Source organism: Passer domesticus, chromosome 5 (assembly GCF_036417665.1).
Source record: "Passer domesticus isolate bPasDom1 chromosome 5, bPasDom1.hap1, whole genome shotgun sequence".
Lineage (NCBI taxonomy): Eukaryota > Metazoa > Chordata > Aves > Passeriformes > Passeridae > Passer > Passer domesticus.
The window spans coordinates 17,089,929-17,097,324 of record NC_087478.1 but is presented as its reverse complement, the minus strand read 5'-3'; the positions used below and the strand labels follow the sequence as shown (position 1 = coordinate 17,097,324).

General features: G+C 35.2%; 1 long non-coding RNA gene across 3 annotated transcripts in view; it reads right to left on the bottom strand.

Moving 5' to 3' along the window:
- Positions 1-3,326: 3,326 nt before the first annotated feature.
- The window catches only part of LOC135301755 (uncharacterized), a 9,715-nt gene continuing 5,645 nt past the window's right edge, over positions 3,327-7,396 (bottom strand). For all 3 annotated transcript variants that reach the window (XR_010363487.1, XR_010363485.1, XR_010363486.1), the window contains exon 4: positions 3,327-3,665. This is a non-coding gene — a long non-coding RNA (uncharacterized LOC135301755). The remainder of the gene's footprint in view (positions 3,666-7,396) is intronic.

Here is a 7,396-nt window from a genome sequence, read left to right as displayed (position 1 = left end):
GATCTTGCTACCTACCTCAGAGTACATTCTTCCTCTCCCTCCTGGGTAGATTGGTATCCCACATAAAGTTCCCAGTTGGTGAAAAACAGTTGAACAACGGAGATAAGTGAAAGATTATAAAGACCTGATTTTTAACAGATAGTCATCATTATTAATGAGCACAGCCCAAGGAGGGGAAAAAAGAAAGCCTTTTAAATTCAAACTAAAGTATAGAAATATATTCACTGGCTTTGTTCTTTTCTTTTTGCGGGGAAAAGAAAAAAGAGAAAACCACTGCTATAGCTATCGCTGTTTTCCCCTGCATATTTAATCCACCATTACCTGCACATGAATTGTGCACAAATAAAGAAATGAGGGACATGAAGCATGATTGTTAACACTTCAAAGAAGATTCTTCATCATTATGGGAGGCATCAGACATATTCCACTTCTCACAATCCTTGAGAGTGAAGATCTGCAGCTTAGAATTCAACCAGTGGCTTTCAGCTTTTGACACAGACTGCCTTTATGAAGTAGAATTGAAGGAGTTTGAATGCTTGTAATGGATCCCTCTGAGAAACAGTATAATTGGTATGGCATTGGTCTCCTCTATTCCCTCTGCCTTTAGGGTAACTACTACATCCTCAGATTTCCCTTAAGATGAAAGGACTTTGGCTGACAGATGCCCTATACATTGAATGCATTGCTGTAATCCAAACCTGTATGAGGAGGAAAAATTTGCAGTTCCCCTTGAGTTTTAAGAACTGTGAATCACATATCTGAAGAGAAATAATACCTTTCTAGCTATAACTCAAACCTATTTCCCCTTTTCTTTTATTCACTACTGTTAAATCAACACCTTATAGAGGAAGAAATTGCTAAGTGCTGCTTTGCACAGGTGGTTGTTCATGAGCATCACCTTTTGTTTCAATGGTGTTTGGATGTTTAGCTCAAATTTTCTCCTTTTACCCAAAATACTGTTGTCTGAATATTGTTGCATTAGGCTGTGAGAGCAGCTGAGTAGCACATGGAATATTTAGCATCCTTTCACTTTAGTAAAAAGTATTTTCTTCTTTTCCATACTTGTCTGTCCTTTTCTTAAGCTCCATTATATTTATCTAGTTATCCTTCAAAACATGTTATTCTTACTAGTTCTTATTTGCCCTTTTTTAAAATTTGTAGTTGCATTTCTATCTCCCAGTCAGCTTTTTGTCCTTGACATTTACATGTTGCATTCTGATTTCTCTATTTATGTATTTCTTCTTATTTATTCCTTTCTTTCTGTTTTTCTTGTTTTATCTTAATCCATCTTTGCACCTGCCCTTTCTCTCTTTGCTGATACTCTAATTATACTTTCCCTTATTAATTCTAACCTCCCCTTCCATGCAGAAAATGTCTATTTGATATTTCTCTTTGGAGTGACAAGTCTGTTTCATACCCTATGTCCATTTCTGTTTTTCCAGAGATCCTTTCTAAGGAGGATGAGAATATGTCAGTTTCTGACTTTCAGGTACATGTGCTCCATATCCATATATTAATTTTCCATTTTCCTATTCCTTTACTATTGCTGTCTGTTCATCTTCCCCCCTGCAATGAGTGGACTTCCATTGTATAAGTCAGCTGTCAATAAGAACAGTATATTGAGGGTGGTATCATCTTCAGTCTGATTTATTTCTATTATGCTTAAGTCAAAAAGGTCAGGTAGAAAAGCAGAGACAGATGAGGAGTATGTCGTGCTCTGCTCTATACTCCAGTACACACTTCAGACTGGAATTGTAGTGTGGATAGATTTTGAATGATTCAAGGAACCGAATAATAAAATTAGCCTGGCATTGTCACAAAGAATATTGAGAAATGCAAAGGAAAAGCAAACAAAGTAAGAGTGTAGAGTGTTTTCCTTTTTGAAGACAATGTTTCCTTCCCTGAAATTTTATTTTACAGAGTCAAGATCTTTGCTGAGTTATCTACATGAAATAAGGTTTTATTTGCATCTAGCTCAGATTAGGTGACTTTTTGAAACAGATGAGAAGAGTTTGAGTTATCTCAAAAGTTCTAAAATGTGCCTAATGTCAGAGTAGAAATAACAGTGATCTCTTCATATGTATGAAGACCTAATGCTGGGAGACCAAATTCTAAATCAAACCAAGAAAATATTTTCACTTCACTGCTAATGCTTGGATAATTACAGTGGAGTTCAGAATAGAAGTCAGGGGCAAAGAAAAAGATTTGTAACAGGTGTAGAGAAAAAAAAGGAGATGGCAAAGAACACATTTCTGTGTTTTGACAGGATTTTTCTTGGTCGATTTATTCTTCTTGAAGTAGAAGTACTTTTTTTTGTGGTTTGAGTTTATTTTATCAGCATCTTGCTGGAGTACAGAAAATGGCAATTTTTTTTTTTTCACCTGAAGTACAGTGTACTTTAAGGAATGACTTTCAGAGAGGATGGTGCAAGTGTATCACTGAAGTATTCGCTAGGACAGGTAACAATGACATTAAAATGATGAAAGTTACATCACTTGAGAAACAGTTTATTCTATCCAAGAAAATGTATGAATTGGAGATTTTCTTCAAAAAGTTTTCTTCTTGTAGTTTCATTGTTAATTATAAGGCAAGCATTGTTTTGATGTTTTAAGAAACTACTCTGAGCAGAGAATGAGAATACAATTACACTCTTCTCTCTGTGTAGACAAAAGTGTGCTTGACATTAGAGCCTAAGTGCCGGAAAACCTATACTCTATTTTGTCTCTAAACATTTCAAGGATTTCTTCATAGCAGTTTGCATGGTGCTATGTTTTGGATTTGTGGCAAAAACAAATCAGAGACCAGTGTTTTAGCTATTGCTGTGCAGTGCTTAATGGGTGAGGGCCTTTTCTGTTCCTCATGCTAGCGAGAAGACTGGGGGTGCACAAGGAGCTGGGAGGGGACACAGCCAGGACAGCTGACTCCAAATGCCCCAGAGAATGTTACAGGCCATATGGTGTCATGCTCAGCATATAATCTAGAGGAAGATCATGGAGGGTGGGACATTTGGAGTGGTGGTGATATTTTTCTTCCAAAGTAACTGTTAAGTGTGGAGCCCTGTCTTCCTGGGCATGGCTGAACACCTGGCTGTGCATGGGAAATGGTGAATGAATTCCTTGTTTTGCTTTGCTTGGGACCACAGCTTCTGCTTTCCCCAACAAACTGTCTTTATCTCAACTCACATGTTTTCACACTTTTACCCTTTTGAACCCCTTCTTCAACCCACTGAAGGGGACTCAGTGAGCATTTGTGTGGGGCTTAACTGCCCTGTTAAAACACAACAAATACTGCAATCACAATGCACTTCAACTTGAAGATGTGGTTCCTTTATTGAGTGCCTGAGAAACAAAAATACGTGATCCTCTCACAATTTAATTATAGTAACCTGTATTAATTGTGGTAAACAGGTTAGTAATTTGAACTAAATTACAACAAATAGTCAAGAGACAAAAGCAGAAAAACAACACAGTATAAAAGAAGAAAGGAAGAAAAAAGTTGAAATACTTCAGAAGAGACTTCAGTTTCTTCTCTCTGGTGACTTTATTTTTCTCTCCTTCCATTATCTCTGGTCACTTGTCTAGATCATGGCTCTTAGAGATGTTCAGACAACTGACAGGTCCATTAATTCCTTGAGTCCATTGATTCTCATTCTTTCTTTAAGGGCACTGTCAGGAAGGTATAAAAATTGGTAAAGCTCTTTGGCTCTTGAAGTGCTGGCTTAATACATTCTCTTAGAAGATGTCCAGTTAGATATTTTAAATCTGCAGCTACAATACCATATAAGAAAAGTTTGAGCCTTATGCAGTTTTTTGTTTTTAATTTCTTCCCCCCTTAGTGGTAAACAAAAATAACTGTTAGAAGAACTGAGAAAAATACAGACCACTGAATACTCCCTCTTTGTAGAGTCTTATAGACCTGTGTCAGATTATTAAAATTTTTCTTTATTAGGCACAATAACAATAACAATAACTAATAACAATAACAATAATTTTACATTATTGTTATTATTATTAGGTTAGCACCATTGAAACCTCTATCAAATTGATTAGATTTGACTAATAATTTTGATAGTTATTAAGAAAGCAGTAGCTACAGGACACGAATCATGTGGTATTATTCGTGTGAAAAATTTGGAAAACCTATTTAAAGCAGACAATATTTCAAAGCCCACAGAAACTCTTTGAGACCTATCCAGCTACTTATTAGAGGAACACTTCATATTTGTTTCAGTACCCTATTCAAAGCACGTCAAGAGTGTGCTGTCCTTCCAGAATCACCCAGCTCAGCTGTAGATTGTGACAGCTTACTCAAGGTCAAGAAAACAGTGTGTGCTCTCTAAAATACAGGGAAAGGGTTGGGGAGAAAGGAAAAGAATAGGGAGACAGATTTCCAGGTTCAGGTTTGCATGGAGGCTTCTGATACTGGAATGATTTGAACAAGTAATGTCCTGGCTTTGGTGACAGAGAGAAGAAGCATGTACTTGGAGATAAGAACTTGGTCAAATGTGACTGAACATCCCCAGGCTCAGTCCCATGGCAGTGTATTTGAAGGTAACTTTTAATGTATACTTCATGATCACTGTTTTAGTAAACTGGAAAAAGATTTCTGTCTTTAATTTTGTCAAACCTTCCGTGTGTCCTGCAAGGTCTTATCACTGATCCAGTCCTGATTCTTAAGAATGGAATCCTTCAATCATGTTCCAAAGTATTTTGGTGAACTTTTGATTCATATTATTGTATAATTTTGGAATTGCATACAAATTATATAGCTTAGGACTGTAATAATAAATTATTGCTGACTGGTTTTCCATTTAAAACTAATGTTATAAGTGGCTTAGTTACAGTAAAATTTGTATTCAAGTGCTCAAAAACATTAATCCTAAAATAAAGAGCTAATTTAATAATGGATTAAATGAGCACATGATCTGCTTCAGCACAGTAGGTGATCAATGTTTAATACACACTTGCTAGGTTTATGTAAAGTCTAGTCACACCCTTCATTAAGATATGTTGACAGAGAAATTTATTTAGTTGGACAAATACCAGGATTCAAAATCCAACTCTTAATTATGTTGTATTATATATGGTGAGTGACTAAGAGTGTGGACATTAGCAGTGAATAAGACTGTGGACAAATTGATTAACTGCAATTAAAATGCTCGTGCATCTGTAAGACTATCCCACTTGTCTGAAAATGAATACTGCTTTGATGTGCAGCAAAGCATTTAACCATAAGCTAACTGTATGCAATGCACACTGTAATTAGCAAGATGCATGCTTTGTTTTAATTGCTTCAAACACTGGATCAAACTGCAAAAATTATTACCTGAATGATTGCAACATGTTAATTTTCTTCATCATAAATTTTGGGTTGAAAAATAATAGCTCATCAAAGAAATTAAAGATTGGAAAATGAAACAAGGGCCACTTTCTTACTGTACATACTTACCTGTTGTAATGTCACTGAAAATATCATGATAGCAACAGTTTTATTCATAGAATCTCATGAAAATGCTGTTTTCTACAAAATGAAGTATTTTTAGACATGTCAAATATGTAAATGGATTTCCATTAAAACACCTCATAATGACACAGATTTAGTTTCTATTGGTAATAAATATGTATCTGGATGACAGAAAACAGTAGTGTTTGGGGAGAGCTCAAGTGTTGCATGTGTGCATATGTGTGTGTGTGTGTACATACAGTTCAGAAAACATTCCTGACTAATGCAGAAATAAGGCACTAACTGCAGCTTGAATATTCAAATAAATAACAGCTATCATTTCATCTAACCCTTTTGATAATGGCCACCAATTCCTTGGACAAATTGAATATTACCAATTAGATTCAAAAGACTGCAATGTAATTAAATAAAATTTACATAAGAGCATCTCTGCTCCCATTTAAACTGCATGAGAATTGAAGAATAAGGAGGCAGATGGAAGCTTCTCACAAGACTTGTAGATACAGTTTTTCCAGACCTCTGCATTTAAAATAAGGTGAATGAATAAAATCCCCTGACTAATACAAATTCACCCTGTCTACCTGGGAGAGAGAGAGGCACCAGTGGCTTGTCATATCTATTGTGCATTAAGTGAAATATTTCATCACTTATTTCTGGGCAATCAAAAGAGCTTCAGCCTAAGTGTAAGTTTGCTTCATTTGTACCCTATCAATTTTATTCAAAGCACTTCCTCTTTATCTTCCCTTTGTAATAGGAACAATAAAAGAAAATGTAATTTATGGAGGAATGCAACATTTACAAAACTTTTTAGATCAATAAATTTAGTTTTCATGACACAATGGAAAAGGGATTTGCTATATTGGATGCATGAAAAATGCATTGTTTAGTAATCATTCTGATATTATGTTGTTCTAAATGCAAAGCTTGATGCAACTGTGCTCTTAAAATATATTCCAAAGAATATCCCAGGGGTGTCTCTTGTCATTTTAGTTCAAGCTGGTGCATAAATTTTCAGTTGTAAAGAAATATTCTAAGTTAATCTTCTCAGGAGGTAGCTGAATGGTCCTCACGAGTCCTTGCAAGGCTTATAAAGACAGTTTCAGGAAGAACTTTTTCTAGCAAGATGTGTATTATATGAATTCAAACACATAATTCTATCTGTAATTAAGCAAAACTGTACTCAAAGTCCAAAGCCCTAGAGAATTTCAATGTAGGCTTCACAGGTCAGAATGGAATACTGAAAACACAAGAAATAGAACTGAATGGATGAATTCTGTTTGAATTTTTATTGTAATTCAAGGTGTATTCAACCTAATTAAATATCCCAAAAGAAATCCCCTTTTATATACAAAACTAGGCTTTATCTAGCAAGACATACATCCTCTGAAGTGAAGCAAGATCTCTACTGGCATAAATTTGGAATAGAAATTCAGTCTTAGTGTAATTTTACACAGTGGAAACTGAAAAGAATTAATTATTTATCATTTCCCTGCTGCACTTTTCTATGGGACAACACAAATAGGAAAACTCCAGTAATTTTAGCAGTGCTTCATCACCAGTGAAAAGTATCAGGTAGCCAAGTATTTTCACACTTGACAATAGTGATCAAGGACACTAACACCAACTTATGTCACCAAATATCACAGTGATACTATGGACCAATAGGCTTGGGGTTTTCTCTTAAGACAAGAACTGATCCTCTTCTGTGAAATCCTTCAAAGAATAGAAAAGAAACAAATATGTAGCTGTCCCTACAAACAGGACATTTGGTTTAAATCTGCATAGTCTTTGTATATATTGGTTGAATATACTGGTTTCTCAAATCCAGAAATATTCTGTGAAAGCCTAATTTGAGGCATAGATGAGCCATTATGAAAGATTATCCCCTTTTAAAAAAAGTCCTTATTCATGTTTGCTTTTTTTTTATTATTAT